A 19,542-nucleotide genomic window follows, 5' to 3' on the forward strand; every position below is an offset into this window, starting at 1 on the left:
GTTTCAATTTGTTGATTGTGCTCCCAACATATAGTTTTTGACATGGGCATTGTAAAACGTATACCACACATTTGGATTCACAGGTTATATGCTCAACAATCTTTTCCCTTCTTCCATTTTGTAATTGGTACGATTGAGTGTTACATCCGTTTTCGCAGGCTTTACATTTCGAACATTTCCAGAAGCCAGGTGTTGTGAGCCATGATGTTTTGCCTTTCTCATTTTTTGTGTTACAGATTGCTAGATGACTGTGTGTGAGGAGATCACCCAATGAGGCTGTCTTCCTGTATGTTATTTTGGGGATAGCTGGTAATGTTCTCCTTAAAGATTCATCAAGCATTAAGATATTCCAATTTTTCTTTATGACTTTTGTTTTCTGTATTGAAATCCATGATAATGCGAGTTACATCTTCCTCTTCCAATCGTTCAAATTGTTCCAATAATTCTGATCTTGCTCTTGCTGTTGTTTTAATCTTCGCACACTCAATGACTTCCATGGGGTATTCCCTAGCCAAGAATCTCAAACCTGTTTGTTCTAGATTTTGCTCGATGTCATTGATCTCAGAGCAGTTCCTTTTGGCGCGGAGCATCTCTCCGAAACGGAAGGCTCCACTTTAGATGTTCAGGGTGTTCGCTGTTAGCGTGGAGGATGCTATTAGTGGCAGTCAGTTTTCTATGTATTCTGGTACAGAGCTGTTGGTCTTGTACAAATACCTCTACATCCAGGTATATCACTTGTGTTCTACTACTCTTGGATGTAAATGAGAAATTCTGATTGTTTTGGTCCAAGTTGGTGATAAATTCTTCCAGACTGGATGAGTCTCCTTCCCATATGATGAATAAATCATCAATATATCTCATCCAGTTTTTTATATTTGACTTGTACCTGCTCTGTAGTATGCCTTCCTCCCATACCACCATGAAAAGATTTGCGTAAGTTGGAGCAAATGATGTCCGCATTGCTGTGCCTTGTTTTTGGAGATAATTATCCCCATTGAAAAGAAAAACATTGTGTGTGAGGCAGTAATTCAACATTTCCATTAACATTTCAGAATGCTCTAAGAAAGTCAGTGATCTTGTGTCCAGGAATTTCCTAACAGCTGAAAGACCATTTTTGTGGAAAATTGACGTATACAACGAGTTGACATCTATCGTGACCATGATTTGATTGTTATTCCAATTGATGTCTCTCACTCTGTTGAGGAAGGCCGTTGTATCCTTGAGATATGATGGGAGGAGTTTCACATATTCCATTAAAAACACATCTACATAGTGGGAGGTCTTCTCAAGTAGGGAGCCCATGGAACTCACTATGGGCCTGCCCGGGGATCAATAAGCGACTTATGCACTTTTGGTAGAAAATATATTGTTGCTGTTACTGGATTTTCTACTTTCAAATACATGTATTCTTCAAACTCAATTAATCCTCTTTCCTTCCAGGTTAATAGTTGGGAATGATACTCTTTGGTCCACAGTTCCATTGGGTTGGTTTCCAACTTTTGGTAGTGCTCTTGTTTCTTCAATTGTTTGTAGGCCTCGGATATATATTGTTCTCGATCTTGTATAACAATATTTCCGCCTTTATCGGCGGCCTTTATGACAATTGTTTGGTTCTCTCTTAGATCTTTCAATGCCTTTTGTTCTTTTAGCGTGAGATTCCATTACCCTTTATTGTATCTTTTTTTCTTTTTGGTTAACTGATTCTTCTCTTCCACGACAATTTCCTGAAATAGATCAATTTTGTTACCAGGAGGTAACTGTGGGCAAAATTTCGACTGGGATCTCTATCCACTTTCTCCACCTTTGTGTGTGATGATGCCTTCCCTCTGGCAGGTTGTTATATCATTTTCGATGCCTGTAGTTGAAATTGACGCAGTCTCTGAGGTACTAGTTCTCAAGGTTGACATTGCTCTTAGAGTAGGTAGATTATTTTTAGTCAGTAGAGATGTTTCCACTGATGCCATGTGTGTACTAGGTTTTTTGGCATATTTTTCCTCGAAGTATTTCTTTAGTTTTGCTTTGCGACAGAATTTATATAGATCTAAAAGGAAGTTTGGAATATCCATTTTGGTATTGGGGCAGAAGGTAAGTCCTTCATTCAGGAGGCTGGTATGTTCACTATTCAAGACCATACTAGAGAGATTGATCACCAGATCTTTATGGAGTGTCATCTTTTTTATTTTTGCTTTTTCTTGTCTTCTCCTCTTTTGGGTCTTGCTCCTTCTTTGACTGCGTCTGGTTGGGGTGGGTTTTGTCCCCTTCCCCTTCCCCATGTTGTTCCTCTCGCTCTTCCGCGCTGTCGCGTCTCCATTTGCGCCAGCCTCATCTCCCCGCAAAAATCCAATTTGGAGATAGTGGCATCTTCGTCTGCCGAACTTAGATCAGAGCAGTCATAGAAGATGCACCTATCCATAGCTGCTCTATTTCTTAATGAATCATATTTTCTCGCGAAAGTATATATCCTGCCATTCGCATAATCAATGCGATTGCGGTTAAATTTGCTAGCCTTCCTCTTCTCCACATCAATCTCATGTTTGAGAATCTTCTTTTCCATCATTTCCATCAGTTCTTTTTCTCTCCTCATTGTTGGGAAATGTATCCAGCTCTTTTTCTAATTCTTTAATTTTTTCCAATATTCCCTCAAGCTTCCGTTCTGTGTGCATTATAAAAGTTTTCATTAGCTTCAGCGAGCATTCATTTGTGTCCATTTGCCATTGTTTGATCAGATCCATGTCTAAATCATTTAATGTAGGCATAATTAAAAATCTTAGGCCCCTTGGCACCCTTTTGAATTCAATATATTTTTCTAAAGTCGTTTTCTCCCACCATTTATTAATTTCTACAATTTTGGCTTGTTGTAACTCTTTCATGGTGCTCGGAATTATTTTCCTCCTTCCATCTATTGCTGTAGATACGCTCGCAGAACTCTGGGGATCCTTAGTCATCATATTGTCATCAAGCAATTAGTAGGCTCTCTGCGCTCGGCTTGAGCTGCTTTCGGCCGTTTTTTTGTGTCAGTTTCACTTTGCGGGGTTAATTTTACTATTCGTTGGTGCACTCTGTGCTTTGTTTTAATTTATGTATTTAATCGTATTGTCCTTTAGATGCAGATTCCGTCCCCTTGGTATACTTAATTATTTTGGTGTAAGTATACCGGTCCACTGCAATGCCACTTAAAAGCCTCTCACTTTCGACGTTTAGATTTTGTGAAAGCGGGACGTTACACTGAAGGCGGTTTCGTTATTCAAACTTCCAAAAACACTCCCGGGCGGCTACCAGCTATGGCGGCTCTTCGGAAGGGACGGATTCAGCCTAAGAGACACACCTCCCCCGCCCCACCAGCAGAGTGGTCAGAAGTCCTGCGGCGCCTACCAGTCCCCCTGTACTCACCGCCCAGCTTTCACCGCTGCAGCTCAAAGTCTCTGCTTTGTTCCGTTGTTTGATTTGTCTTTTTCTTTCTTCTCCCGTGGCAGAGGCGTCAGCTCCAAGGATTCCCTCACACAAAAACGGGGCTGGGTCGAGGGTATGGAACTGCTTCATCTTGGTGGTGGAGTGCGCGTGGTGTGCAGATCAGCCGCTGCACCAACTATTTTCGAAATAGGAACCCTGCTAGGCTCCCATCGGCCGACCAGATTCTCCACATATATATATTTAGTGTGAATATAGTGTGTATATAGTGTATATATATATATATATATATATATATATATATATTACCTACTGGCGGTCGCCAGTAGGTATATATAGTTAGGATTTTTTCCCTATGGGATTTTTGAAAATTCTATGTCTAATAACTTTGGCGTTTGTGGACGGAATTGGCTGAAATTTTCAGGAAAATGGAACACTTGGTTTCTGAGCAGCCCCTGAAAATTTGGGGGGGTTTGTCAAGGGGGGGCCGAGAAAAAAGGGGGGTCCCAAAACGTGTTTTTCCAATGTTAATTTCCATAGGGCGGTTGGCCTCACTTTTAGCCCGAACGGCTGAATGGATTTGCACGAAACTTGGCAAAATTGTAGGGACTGTTAGCCCGATGTGCCTTTGCTAGGTCTCAATATATGTGCTCCAGTGGATTTTGAGAAATTAACGTTAAAAAAAAGATATATATCTGTAAGCGCGCTCCGGGCAGCGCTCCAGGTCGCGTACTTTACGCGTAACGGAACTTCGCGAAGCGAAGCTGATTGGCTCTCCGGTGTCTGTCAACATTCTAAACAGTCCGGAGCGGCCGCCATCTTGTCTCTCGGTAGGATCGAGAGACAAGAGGAGGCCAAAACAAAGGGGGAAATGACCATAAGGGGGCATAGTAGATCCTCCCTGACCCCCTAGGTTTGATGTGGAGGCTTTAAAAGGGCCCCGCAGGGGTAAAAAAAAAAAAAAAAATGTTGTTTTTTGCGTGGGCAGTGCCCGGTTCGCGTACCGGGTAGCGCCCCGGGGAGCGTACTTTGTTGAAAATTAGTGAAAAAAGTTAGAGTAAAATAATAATTGTGAGTGATCAGATGTAGGGTAGCTCTGAGAAGAGCTTTTGGGTTTATGGTACATTTAGGTACTTATAAGTAGGTACCAATGCACAGTCTTAAATTCAGAATGAAAACTCTGTTGCCCTCATCTGAGAAGTGAACTCCATCTGCTCTGTAGATATCTTGCATGTAGTAACGCAAGTTATTGTTGTACAGGGAGCCCATTCCATGGTCTCTCATGTAAGCTGAAACAGATTTGTTTACATGCTTCCTCGACTTCTCAATTTGTGGACAAAATTGGTTTGACCCCCTCCATTTCTGTCTTTGGCATATATTTGAATATACCAAGGCAGTCTGAGGAAAAAGTGCCATTAATTGCTCAAAGGTGTCCTTTAAAAGCATTTCCAGACCTACCCCAGTCAAAGTGCCCAAGTCATTACCTCCACAGTGCACAATTAACAGGTCAGGTTTTGGCAAATGCATAAAGGTTTTCACCAATGGTATCAATTGGTGACATTTTAATCCTCTGTGGCCAAACCACTTAATTTCCACATCTTGTAAATTGAGGTTAGGTAAATTTCTGTTATAAGCATACCTCTGAGCCCAATAGATGTAACTATGTCCAACAATCCAGACAGAAAACATGGTGAGAGAAGGTTCTGCTGCAGTCAGATGAAGTGTGGCAATGAAATGGCAGTTGAAAAAATAAGAGTTTAAAATGACAAAAAATGTGGAGTTTCTGTGTTAATGAAGCAGTAACAGTGATTGGTGGATTTTGATTGCTGAAAACAGAAAGTCAGGTTGCATTGATGAGTTCTTTGAAAGATGTATTTTGAGTGGTCAATAAAAAATCATTAAATGAAAGATTGCACTGGATATGCAGGTGCACTGAGAGTTCAGAGTTCAATTGAAACATTGTTGTGTGAACTTGCAAACACCAGAGGTCTTCCAAGAGGTGGTTGCTATGCAAAAAAGGCAGAGAGGGCAGAGGGGGGAAGGGTTTTGATTTGAAAAAAGTGAGGGAAGAGTTTTGATTGGGTGACATGAGAGATATGTGTGAAGAATTACAGCATTTCTGTGCTTTTGATAGCTGCAGACTCTGGAGTGCATACCTTTTGCTCTGCTAAAGACAAAGTGGTGTGTTTCTGAGACTGTTTTGAAACTCATAAAGTATTTGCTAAGGTGAGAAAAGATTTATTTAATTTAGATAGAGAATAGTGTGCTTTAAGGAGAAAATTATGAAGAAAGTTGTGTTTTTAAAATGTTGCTTTGCCTCAAGTGTTTTACAAATAGATTTTTTTTCTTTGAGAAATTGTAATTGGAGAAAATGTGAAGTATTAGTACTGACAGGGTGTTTTTGTGCATAGGAGCTGTGGAGTGTTTTCAAATTATGACTTGAAAATCGTTTTTAAGGAAAAGGAATGGTTTTAAAATTTATGACAAGGACATAATGGTGTATGCTTCTTTATAAGGCATTTCAGTGTCTCTGATGTTATTTTTCCCATTTTAATGTAAGACCTTTCCCTGTGGAGCAAATTGCTTGTAAATATGCTCCCACCTGTGCATGGTAAATTTAGATTTTGATTGTTTGCATTACATAGCCATGTAAAAAGTGACCCAAACATGCTGCAAAGGCAATCAAAAAACGCTTTCATGTGTCTTAAGGACATTTTAAGTCATTTCCCCATGTGGAGTGTTTTCAAATTATGACTTGAAAATCGTTTAAGAGGTAAAGGAATGTTTTTAAAATTTATGTGCGCCATATGCCCCCAAATTTCTTTTTCAGGGGTGCAGCAGGGTGTTCTTGAGACACCCCTGCACCCTTAGAAAAATTCCTAATTTAACAGTATCTCTACTTTACTCCCCTATAGCTGTCTTTCTTTTAACATAACTGTCTGTTTCCTTCCCTTATACTTACTGTTCTTTTTTTAAAAAAAAATGTTGGGGGTTCGCTCCCGGTTCGCGTACCGGCGAGCGAACCAGGAAGCGAACCAAGAGAAATAGAGGTTGGCAGAGTTCCAAACATTCTACCAATTTTTTTATAACGGGGAGGTAGTTCTGAAAAGAACTTTTTTTTATTGTTTTTGTTGTTTTATATTTTTTTATTATTTTTCTGAACATTTTTTTACTTTTTTTGAATTTTTCTGAACGGTTTTATATTTTTTTGTTTTTTTGGGGGGGGGAAACGAAAACGATTCATTGTAAAGGGCTCAACAGGAGCAACAAAAAAAAAAGAATTTATTGTCTGGGGCGTTTCGGACAAACATGATTCTCGATAGCTCTGTTGATCAGAGTGATGCTACTTTCTCTGTAGCAAATGAACCCATTGCAATGTACGCAGACTTGTTTTACTTCGCCGAATCTCATTTGTATATTTGGCACCATCTCCCTCCCCTCTGGTCCCGTCACTTCCGGTACAACAGATCTTCTGGCCATAATAGGGGGATTATCTTGTTCGTTACGTAACTGTGCAGCACTGTAGTTGTTAGGATGCCACCTACTCATATGGCGATGCATTGTGTAGTTTCCATAACTGTATTTCTTCTCGGTCCCTCTGGACAGTCTATCTTGACATATAAGGCAAGTTACGTACCTTGCATTTACTTTTTTCTGGCCTTTGGGAAATTTAAAAAATTGCCAAATAAAATGTTCTTTCAGGTGAGACCTCCTGGGCTCCTCAGGCAAAAAATGCCTCTCTTCCTGCTCTTCCTCCTCTTCCTCTTCTTCCTCTTCTTGCTGAATTATAACTTCAGCAGGTGGTCCTCTCTTCCTTGGATGTGGTGGAGGTGGTGGGGAAGCACCAGCTGAAGCTACTAAAGAAGCCATTGCTCACTGGTAACAAAGGGTCTTTCTCTCACAAAGATGAAAGTCAGAGTGAGGAAAGAAGGAGGGGTTTTCATCATTTGGGAAAAACAATAGTTCTAAACCAATGAAAAGTGTTAATTTTAGATCACATGACCTAGTCTTACATCATTAGGAAACCAAAAGTGAAATGAACCAATGAAAAGTGTTATTACCAAGTCACATGACCTGCTGTGTTTACGTTACGCGCTTTGCGCCGCGTCCCGGTTCGCTTCCGGGAAGCTGCGCTTCGCGCCTCGCTTCGCGTACCGGTTCGCTTCCGGGTACGCTAACGTAGCACGTCATATGACGTATCACGCGACAACGCGAAACGTCATGCGGACGCGACGCGTCACGATGTTGTTTTCTAACGCGGCAGTTGCGCTAACGGAACGTTTACCGGTTCGCGGACTGGATCGCGGCATCAAGATGAGCTAACGGGAAGCTTCCCGGTTCGCGAACCGGGAGCGAACAAAAAAAAAGTATTAAAAAAAAATAATTAATAAACATATAAAATATATTTTTGGATTTAAAGAAGAATACATTTTACAGCTACAGATATTAGCTTTTAAAAAACAAATGAAATTCACTGAAAAAACCATAGGTTATAGACCATATATAGTTAGGAATTAGCATTTACAAAACCTTGAAAATTCACTGAAAAAACCATAGGTTATAGACCATATATAGTTAGGAATTAGCATTTAAAAAACCTTATTTTACTCACACAAAACCATTGAAATTCCATATATAGTTAGTTGTACTAACTATATATCGCGCACCCGCAATCCACTGCTGATCATGTCACATATTACATCATTCATGACATGGTCAGTGACATCACTGATGACATCACTGATGACATCTCAAATGACATCACTGATGACATCACTGATGACATCTCAAATGACATCACTGATGACATCACTGATGACATCTCAAATGACATCACTGATGACATCTCAAATGACATCACTGATGACATCACTGGTGACATCTCATTTGACATTACTGATCACATCACTGATGACATCATTCATGTGATAATACGATGAACCTCTTCAGACTCTAATATAACCTTAAATACACTCAGTGTAAACAGACACTCATAGACTGTCACTCATCCATGGAGTTACTCACACACCTAGTCAGTCATGCAAAGAATCAATCACACCTCCATTTCCTCAACTATACAGTTATACACACCTTACTTATTCAAACATATACTAAAACATATTTACTCACTTATACAATCCTGGATACAAGTTCACAATGATCCATACAGCCACTCACACATTCACTGGCTCTTATGCACAGTTATTTATATATGTCAACTCTCACATGTACTGTATTTTACATATGTACTTACTTTGACATGTAGCACTGAGATATCCATTCACTCACCAATACACTCATGCACACAGTCAACCGCCCATACAGCTGTTTCCACATGCACTTTTGAACCCATACATCTAGTGAATCAACTGCTCACACATATATGCAGAGAGTCATACACCTCCCAGCCACCCACACACACACTCAGTCTCCCATACAAATGCTTGGGCAACCAATCAATAACCCATATAGTTAATCATATAGCTACTGATCAACACATGCAGCAGTTTACAGAACAACAGACATAATGATGCACAAATTAAGATAGTTTAGTCACTAACCCATGCACTCAGTGAGACACATTTAATCAGTCACTCATACAGTCAGTCATGCCCCTACTAAATCCTTCATCAAGACACTTATACATCCACTCATTCTTCAATATGAAAGACATATTTTAACTTTACAGAAAAATACAGTCACTGGATGTTGTCATCAGTGATGTCATCAGTGATGTCATTTGAGATGTCATCAGTGATGTCATTTGAGATGTCATCAGTGATGTCATCAGTGATGTCATTTGAGATGTCATCAGTGATGTCATCAGTGATGTCATTTGAGATGTCATCAGTGATGTCATCAGTGATGTCACTGACCATGTCATGAATGATGTAATATGTGACATGATCAGCAGTGGATTGCGGGTGCGCGATATATAGTTAGTACAACTAACTATATATGGAATTTCAATGGTTTTGTGTGAGTAAAATAAGGTTTTTTAAATGCTAATTCCTAACTATATATGGTCTATAACCTATGTTTTTTTCAGTGATATATATATATATTCACTGAAAAAACCATAGGTTATAGATCATATATAGTTAGGAATTAGCATTTACAAAACCTTGAAAATTCACTGAAAAAACCATAGGTTATAGACCATATATAGTTAGGAATTAGCATTTAAAAAACCTTATTTTACTCACACAAAACCATTGAAATTCCATATATAGTTAGTTGCACTAACTATATATCGCGCACCCGCAATCCACTGCTGATGATGTCGCATATTACATCATTCATGACATGGTCAGTGACATCACTGATGACATCACTGATGACATCTCAAATGACATCACTGATGACATCACTGATAACAACATCCAGTGATTTTATGTTTCTGTAAAGTTTAAATATGTCTTACATATTGAAGAATGAGTGGATGTATAAGTGTCTGGACGAAGGATTTAGTAGGTGCATGACTGACTGTATGAGTGAGTGATTAAATGTGTCTCACTGAGTGCATGGGTTAGTGACTAAACTGTCTTAATTTGTGCATCATTATGTCTGTTGTTCTGTAAACTGCTGCATGTGTTGATCAGTAGCTATATGAGTAACTATATGGGTTATTGATTGATTGTCCAAGTATTTGTATGGGAGACTGAGTGTGTGTGTGGCTGGCTGGGAGGTGTGTGACTCTGTGCAGATCAATGTGTACTTATATCAATGATTGTATAACAAGGTAAGTATGTGTTAGTATATGTTTGAAAATATAAGGTGCTCTATGTTTAACTGTATAGACAAGAAAATGGAAGTGTGATTGATTCTTTACAGGACTGACTAGATGTGTGAGTAACTCCATGGATGAGTGGCAGAGTGTGAGTGTCTGTATAGGTGTATGAGTGCATATGACAGTGTTGTAAAGATGAGTGATTGTATGTATGAATGATTGTATGGGTGAATGATTGAATGTGTGTGTAGACGTAGGAATCAGTGAGTACATATGTAGTAACTAGTATTGGTGTGTCAATGGTTTCAAAAATTATACTCTGTATTTAACACTGGGTGAAACAGAGGTTATATTAAAATATGAGGAGATGCATTGTATTGTCACATGAATGATATCATCAGTGATGTGGTCATTGAAGTCAAATGAGATGTCATCAGTGATGTCATTTGAGATGTCATCAGTGATGTCATCAGTGATGTCACTGACCATGTCATGAATGATGTAATATGTGACATCATCAGCAGTGGATTGCGGGTGCGCGATATATAGTTAGTGCAACTAACTATATATGGAATTTCAATGGTTTTGTGTGAGTAAAATAAGGTTTTTTAAATGCTAATTCCTAACTATATATGGTCTATAACCTATGGTTTTTTCAGTGAATTTTCAAGGTTTTGTAAATGCTAATTCCTAACTATATATGATCTATAACCTATGGTTTTTTCAGTGAATTTCAATGGTTTTTTAATAGCAAATATCATAAGCTGTCGAATGTCAAGTACGTGGTAAGTGAAAACATTTTCGTGTTTATGCACACTGATCTGCTTTGAATGGTGCCCCCCCCCTCATTTCTATTAGGAGTACTCTCTCTTTGCACATAGTGAAGGGTAGTTAACGCAGGCATTTGCCCCCGTTGTAATACGTCGGGCCTGCTTCTCTCTCCATTTGATTGATTGTTATCCAAGTATTTACTGTTTTAGAATTGGTTCTCTTTGGTTCATTCTCTATTTACAAACAAACACAGAGTCGCAATACTCTGTTTAGTCTTTGCAGATAACGAAAAATCGTGTAAAAAAAAAAGAAAAGGAATCGAGCAAAATCAGTAGGCCACTAACGGGATCTCTTTTTGACCTCGCTAAAATAGAAACATTAGGAACAACCCCTCATGACAAATACAAAACTAGTGAAATGAACTGAACTCCACACAATGATGGCTGCAAAACAGCTCGGCTCCGCCACCCACCCCGCCCAAAATAACGATAAAGAGCGGCTGCCATGATTGGTTGCGGAATGGCCACGACGGAGCTACGAAATGGTACTGCTCTCATGCTAACCCCAGCTTCAGTCTGAAACATCCAGAAACACTGTAGACTACCAATTCGATCAGTTCCGGTAGCGCCCCAATGTAACCCGGTAGAGAAGAACTAGCCCTCCCCTCTTTGACTGATGGTTCTTGTTGCCTGTCCCTTCTGTTGTCATTTAACAGAACTATTTAGCCTGCTGAAAGGGGTTGTGTTCCGACCGCTGGTTGGTGGAGACATTTTGACTATATTCTGGACCTGCGTTGTCGCGTAATGCGTCATATGACGCGCCGCGTTAGCGCATCCGGAAGTCATCCGGGGCGCGCAGCGCGTAACGTAAGCATAACAAGTCATGTGACTTGTTAATAAAACTTTTCATTGGTTCATTTTACTTTTCTTATTCTAATGATGAAAGGCTTGGTCATATGACCTAAAAATTACGCTTTTTATTACTTCCGAACAATATTTTTTCTTAAATATATGTTATAATGTTCCAGGCTAATGTACTTTCCCGGAAAATTTACAACTGTCCTGCAAGTAAAATATATTCTTTTTTCGAGAAAAAGAGCGTTTCTTCGTCCCATGACGGAGCCGTTGAGCAAAAGAGGGTCGACCTGCTGTCTTAGTCGCCGATACGCCTGAATATGAGATTCTTATCGATCACTTTATGTTGCAGGAAATAAAAACACAACAGCCCTTGACCATTTATCTTTACTGCGTTCCTTCGTATTATACCTTTTACCCTTCATGTAATTGGTCTGCTTTATTTCACTTGCCTTTTAATGATTCTAAAACAGTGACTATTATTAAAAACTTTACCAATGTATATACTGCTACCATGTTTTCTTTTAAAAACCTTTATTGTGAAAATTTCATTATACAAATACGAGCCTATAACCACGTGGGCCGGCCACGGAGCAAACTGTAATCGTATATGATGAGTAGACATTTACACTGTAGAGGAACGTAACGGGCGGGCCATTAGGTTGCAAGAACTAAGGTGTCTAACAGTTACGGAATCGGTGGACGTACATTTTATAATTAAAATACGACAGGGCCAGTTACAATAAAATTATCTAGATATACATTTGCGGGCAAGTACCATGGGTGACGTTAATTCGAACTTTCAATAGTACAGTAATCAATAACACATCAGAACTTAATATCAATAGGGATGTCGAAATATTCAATCAATTCTCGTCCCCGCCCGCCATGTGCTTCAAAACTGCATACATATCTCGTGATTTCAAGGTTCTGCAACCAGTACACAACAAGGAGTTACGAGTCCCATTTATTCCGGCGCCATTTTGGGCGAGGACGGGCAGGTCCAGGATATAGTCAAAATGTCTCTACCAACCATCGACTATGATGATGTTCATATGCTGTATTTATTAGAGTAACACTCATCTGTCCACATGAAATTAATTTGCCACAATCTAAACATGTCATTTTAATCTTTCCAAAGTTCTTCTAAATATTTGGGACCGTTTCCCTTGCCTCTGATGCTGTCAGTGCCACTTCTTTGATGAATCAGGTCAGGGGTTCTCCTCCAAATCTCTCTTTTATGCAGCACTATAATTAATTGGTGCCACCTCTCCATATGACGATGCATGGTATAGTTACCATAACTATATTTTTTTTCGGTTCCTCTGGAGAGTTCATCGTGGCAGATGAAGCGTGTAACGTACCGGGCATTTACCTTTTTTTGCATGTACAGGAAAGGAAAAAAAAAATCGAGCGTCCGAGTTCTAAGGTGTCCCAGGGCCATTTTAGTGGACCAGGCCCAAATCCAAAGAACAGGCCGCCATTTTGAGAGTCCTGTTGCAGCCGCCTGTCGCTGTAGCATCAAGAGCAGCCGAAACTCAGCTGAATGGCAACTGAAACGGTAAAGGGGCGCCCCACTACAGCAGACGAGCCTCCACCTAGGAAGGCCCGTTCACGCTGCCTCCCCCCCCCCTTCGGGCACCCCACGCCGTTATTCGGAGCAGTATTGTAGGATGGCCACACCAGTGCGGCAACTTGCTAGACATCACCTCGGTGGTAACCGAATCTCAACGCCTTGTGGTGTCTTCTATTCAGAAAACATTGTTATGCTGCCTTCGACCTATTCGCCGCAAGTGCGCACACAACTCAACTGCATAGCTTGCTAGACACCACCTCGGTGCCATCCGGATCTTGGAATCTCAGCGCTTTTTGGTGTCTTCTCTTCAGAAAATATTGTTGCGCTGCCTTTGGCCCCATTCGCACATCGGTCCGCTACTGACGCCATCTCACAGGCTAATGGGGCGCCCCACGCCGAGTTTCAGCATTGTAGGATGACCACACCAGTACAGCAACTTGCTAGACATCACCTCGGTGCCATCCGGATCTCGGCGCCCCATTGCAGATGAAGTGCCTCTCAACTATGAAACCACCACGGTGACATCCGGATCTTGGCGCGTTGTGCTGCCTTCGGCCTATTCGCACATCGGTCCGCTACTGACGCCATCTCACAGGCTAATGGGGTGCCCCACGCCGAGTTTCAGCATTGTAGGATGACCACACCAGTACAGCAACTTGCTAGACATCACCTCGGTGCCATCCGGATCTCGGCGCCCCACTGCAGATGAAGTGCCTCTCAACTATGAAACCACCACGGTGACATCCGGATCTTGGCGCGTTGTGCTGCCTTCGGCCTATTCGCACATCGGCCCGCTACTGACGCCATCTCACAGGCTAATGGGGCGCCCCACGCCGAGTTTCAGCATTGTAGGATGACCACACCAGTACAGCAACTTGCTAGACATCACCTCGGTGCCATCCGGATCTTGGCATCTCAACGCCTAGTGGTATCTTCCATACAGAAAATATTGTTGCGCTGCCTTTGGCCCCATTCGCACATCGGTCCGCAACTGACACCATCTCACAGGCCAACAGGGCGCCCCACGCCGACTTTTACCATTGTAGGATGGCCACACCAGTACAGCAACTTGCTAGACATCACCTCGGTGCCATCCGGATCTTGGCATCTCAGCGCCTTGTGGTGTCAGTCAGAAAATATTGTTGCGCTGCCTTTGGCCCCATTCGCACATCAGTCCGCTACTGACACCATCTCACAGGCCAACAGGGCGCCCCACGCCGACTTTTACCATTGTAGGATGGCCACACCAGTGCCACAACTTGCTAGACACCACCTCGGTGCCATCCGGATCTTGGCATCTCAGCGCCTTGTGGTGTCTTCTATTCCGAAAATATTGTTGCGCTGCCTTTGGCCCCATTCGCACATCGGTCCGCTACTGCCGCCATCTCACAGGCCAACGGGGCGCCCCACGCCGACTTTCAACATTGTAGGATGGCCACACCAGTGCGGCAACTTACTAGACACCACCTCGGTGCCATCCGGATCTTGGCGCGTTGTGCTGCCTTCGGCCTATTCGCACATCGGTCCGCTACTGACGCAAACTCACAGGCCAACGGGGCGCCCCACGCCGACTTTCAGCATTGTAGGATGGCCACACCAGTGCTGCAACTTGCTGGACACCACCTCGGTGCCATCCGGATCTTGGCGCGTTGTATTGCCTTCGGCCTATTCGCACATCGGTCCGCTACTGACGCCGCCTCACGTGCCAACGTATTTTCTCCGCATTTTATACCCTATGCCGCATAACAGGTCATGTGACTTGTTTATAAAACTTTTCATTGGTTCATTTTACTTTTGGTTTCCTAATGATGGAAGGCTTGATCATATGACCTAAAAACAACACTTTTCATTGGATGAAAACTTTTTTTTTTTCCCAAACGATGAAAGCCCCACCTTGTTTCTGGATGTTTCAGACTGAAGCTGGCGTCAGCATGAGAGCACCACCATCTCGTAGCTCCGTCGTGGTCATTCCGCGAGCAATCATGGCAACCGCTCCCCACCAGAAGCCTACAGGAGTCGGGGGCCCCCAAAACTTTTGATGAATCCTCAAGGCGGAGGGGACGCTTTCGAGAATGGGGTCCAAGACCTAGCAGACAAGCGTCCGATTTCCAAGGTGTCCCAGGGCCATTTCAGTGGACCAGGCCCAAAAAGGAAACAGCCTGCCGCCATTTTGAGAGTCCTGTGACAGCCGCCTATCGCTGCACCGCAAGAGTGGGCGCAACTCAGCTGAATTGCGGCTTTTGACACAGTGGACCAAAAACGGACGGAATGGCAACTGAAACGGTAAAGGGGCGCCCCACTACAACAGATGACACTCCACCTGGAGAGGCCCGTTCACGCCGCCTCCCCCGGGGCGCCCCACGCCGTTATTCGGAGCAGCATTGTAGGATACCAAAACCAGTGCGGCAACTTACTGGACATCACCTTGGTGCCATCGTTCTGCTGCCTTGGAACTATTCGCACAACAGTTTGCTACTGATGACCCACCCCCCGCGACGCCCCACGCCGGAAATCTGGACGTTGTGCTGCGTTGGGACTATTCGCACAGCCGACCGCTACTTCGTTGTTTTTCCCTAAAAATGTTTATATGTTATTACTATTTTTGTTTTCTTGTATATATTTATAAGTTATTAAAGTTTTATAATCTTACTACTTTGTCGGAGTGCTATATATTTTTAATGTGACACATAATTGTAAAAACTTTGATGTACAAAGAGTCATCCCTGGAATCTTCCTCTTCAGGCTCGGTCCCCTCCCCAATCACAATACAGGATGGTTTTCAGATAATAGGAACGCGTCTGCTGTGACGGATCTCATCGAGTGTGGGCCTTGATCTACTATAACTCCTTTGAAGAGGGGTGATTCTTTACAGCTGGGGCCATAAACTACATCTGCAGGGCTAGCTGATACCCTAGGACCGGCCTGGACAATCGGACACAGAGGAAAAGGAGTGTCAGAGGGTGCGGTAGTGAATAGGGCGAAAGGGAGGTGTCGGGCGGGCACAGGGTGTGATTCTCAGGGAAGAGCAGCGCAGATGGGGGGAGGTTTATTACCCATGCATAAGACAGAGAGCGGGGGTGACCACTGCCTGGGGGAGATGCTTGCGAGGGTGGGGAGCCATGCTAAGGATCGACAGCGTGCACAGAGTGGGTCTGGTCAAGGCATCTAAAATGGCTGCCGTGCACGACAAAAGTGTGGCATTTGAAAAAAGACAAGATGGCGCAGACAATGTTTTTCAACACTTCCTGATTTCCTTCGAATCGAACGTTAACAGACGTTGGGGCATATTACCAAAGTTAAGCGATATTTATCCCTAACGATGCTTAGCAACGATTTTTTTACCGCTAAGCATCGTCAGAAATTATCGCAGATAAACCTTGCTATTATCAAGGTTTATCGCAAATACGATAAAAAACGACCGCAATGCATTAATATCGCTGAAAACTCAGCGATATTCATGCATTACCGAGCTAATGCTCTTAGCCATGTTATCCACATCTCATTGGATAACATGGCTAAGAACTGCTCAGGGCAGGTGCTAGCTTTTGGAGATATTCGCGCTTATCTCGAATATTTCCAAAAGTTGATAATAGGAGATAGCGATGTTAGCGACTGTTTCCAGTCGCTAACATCTTGGCATGCCCACTTTGCATGTCATTAGTGATAAATATCACTCACATGCAAAGTGGGGCCCAAGATGGTCGCTATCTCCTACTAGCCGTCGCTAACTGGTGTTAGCAACAGCTAGGTAATACAGATATAATTTTATCTCCGCGAAGCGGAGCGCTGTTACAGATATATATCTTTTTTTGAACGTTAATTTCTCAAAATCCACTGAAGCACATATATTGAGACCTAGCAAAGGCACATCGAGCTACCAGTCCCTACAATTTTGCCAAGTTTCGTGCAAATCCATTCAGCCGTTCGATTATTATTATTATTTTTTTTTTGCCCCGCGGGGCCCTTTTAAAACCTCCACATCAAACCTAAGAGGTCAAGGAGGATCTACTATGCCCCCTTATGGTCATTTGCCCCTTCGCTTTGGCCTCCTCTTGTCTCTCGATCCTACCGAGAGACAAGATGGCGGCCGCTACGGACTGTTTGCAATGTTTACAGACGCCGGAGAACCAATCAACTTCGCAAACCTCCGTTACGCGAAGCGGAGCGCTGTTACAGATATATATCTTTTTTTGAACGTTAATTTCTCAAAATCCACTGGAGCACATATATTGAGACCTAGCAAAGGCACATCGGGCTACCAGTCCCTAATATTTTACCAAGTTTCGTGCAAATCCATTCAGCCGTTCGATTATTATTATTATTTTTTTTTTTTGCCCCGCGGGACCCTTTTAAAACCTCCACATCAAACCTAGGGGGTCAGCGAGGATCTACTATGCCCCCTTATGGTCATTTGCCCCTTCGCTTTGGCCTCCTCTTGTCTCTCGATCCTACCGAGAGACAAGATGGCGGCCGCTCCGGACTGTTTGGAATGTTCACAGACGCCGGAGAACCAATCAGCTTCGCTTCACAAAGCTCCGTACCGCGAAAAGTCCGCGAACCGGAGCGCTGCCCGGTCCGCTGTTACAGATATATATCTTTTTTTGAACGTTAATTTCTCAAAATCCACTGGAGCACATATATTGAGACCTAGCAAAGGCACATCGGGCTACCAGTCCCTACAATTTTGCCAAGTTTCGTGCAAATCCATTCAGCCGTTCGGGCTAAAAGTGAGGCCAACCGCCCTATGGAAAACTCAATGTTAAAAACACGTTTTGGGACCCCCCTAAGGGCTGCCCAGAAACAAAATGTGCCATTTTCCTGAAAATTTCAGCCAATTCCGTCCACAAACGCCAAAGTTATTAGACATAGAATTTTCAAAAATCCCATAGAGAAAAAATCCTAACTATATATACCTACTGGCGACCGCCAGTAGGTAATATATATATATATATATATATATATATATATATATATATATTCACTGAAAAAAACATAGGTTTCAGGCCTTATATAGTTAGGAATTCGCATTTAAAAAACCTTTGAAATTCACTCAATAAACTATAAGTTGATTCAGTAGATATATGAAGTTAAAACATGTTATAATAGTTGTTTGGGTGAGTGAATATCTTTATGGGAGTGGTGATGAGCAAATATATTTCTCTTTGGTGCATGTCCAACAAAGTAGAAAAATAAAAGGCAGTGTATATGTCAGTTTTTGTACATAAATAAGTATTCACAAGGCATCAATGATTCTGTAAGTGACTATATGGATGACTGTATACTTGTAATAATGAATTTATAATACAGTAAGTATGACTTACTATGTAAATGAATAGATGAAGTGGTGGTTGTATAAGTGTGTAGTTAAGTAAGTATGTAAGTATGATCTATTGTTTGCATAGGTGAGTAGGATAACTTCATATTTTAATAGGTTGTGTGCTGGTGTGTAATGACGATATAGGTGTATAAGTATTTTTGATAATGTTCTATTTTTCATTGACAGCATGTATGATTGAATCTACAGGTAAGGGATTAGATGTGTGTATACATCTAGGAATCACTGAGTGGGTTTTTAGATACTTGTATTGCTGTGTCAATGGATTCAAATATGATACTCTGTATTTTACAAAGAGTGATGAAAGATGTTACTAGTGTATGAAAAGGTGTATGTGATTGTCACGTGGATGATGTCATCAGTGATGTCATCAGTGATGTCATTTAAGATGTCATCAGTGATGTCACTGACCATGTCATGAATGATGTAATATGTGACATCATCAGCAGTGGATTGCGGGTGCGCGAAATATAGTTAGTCCAACTAACTATATAGGAGCAATTTCAATGGTTTTGTATGAGTGAAATGTCCAGCTAACTATAACACCCTTAAAACTTATAGTTTATTGAGTGAATTTCAAAGGTTTTTTAAATGCTAATTCCTAACTATATAAGGCCTGAAACCTATGGTTGTTTCATTGAATTTCAAAGGTTTTTTATATGCTAATTCCTAACTATATAAGGCCTGAAACCTATGGTTTTTTCAGTGAATTTGCAAGGTTTTTTTAATGCTAATTCCTAACTATATAAGGCCTGAAACCTCTGTTTTTTTCATTGAATTCGCAAGGTTTTTTAAATGCTAAATCTATTAGCGGATAACGTTTATATATTCAAACGTTTTTTTAATGCTAATTCCTAACTATATAAGG

The sequence above is a fragment of the Lissotriton helveticus genome, chromosome 2_1 (genome assembly GCF_964261635.1).
Source record: "Lissotriton helveticus chromosome 2_1, aLisHel1.1, whole genome shotgun sequence".
In the NCBI taxonomy this organism is placed as follows: domain Eukaryota; kingdom Metazoa; phylum Chordata; class Amphibia; order Caudata; family Salamandridae; genus Lissotriton; species Lissotriton helveticus.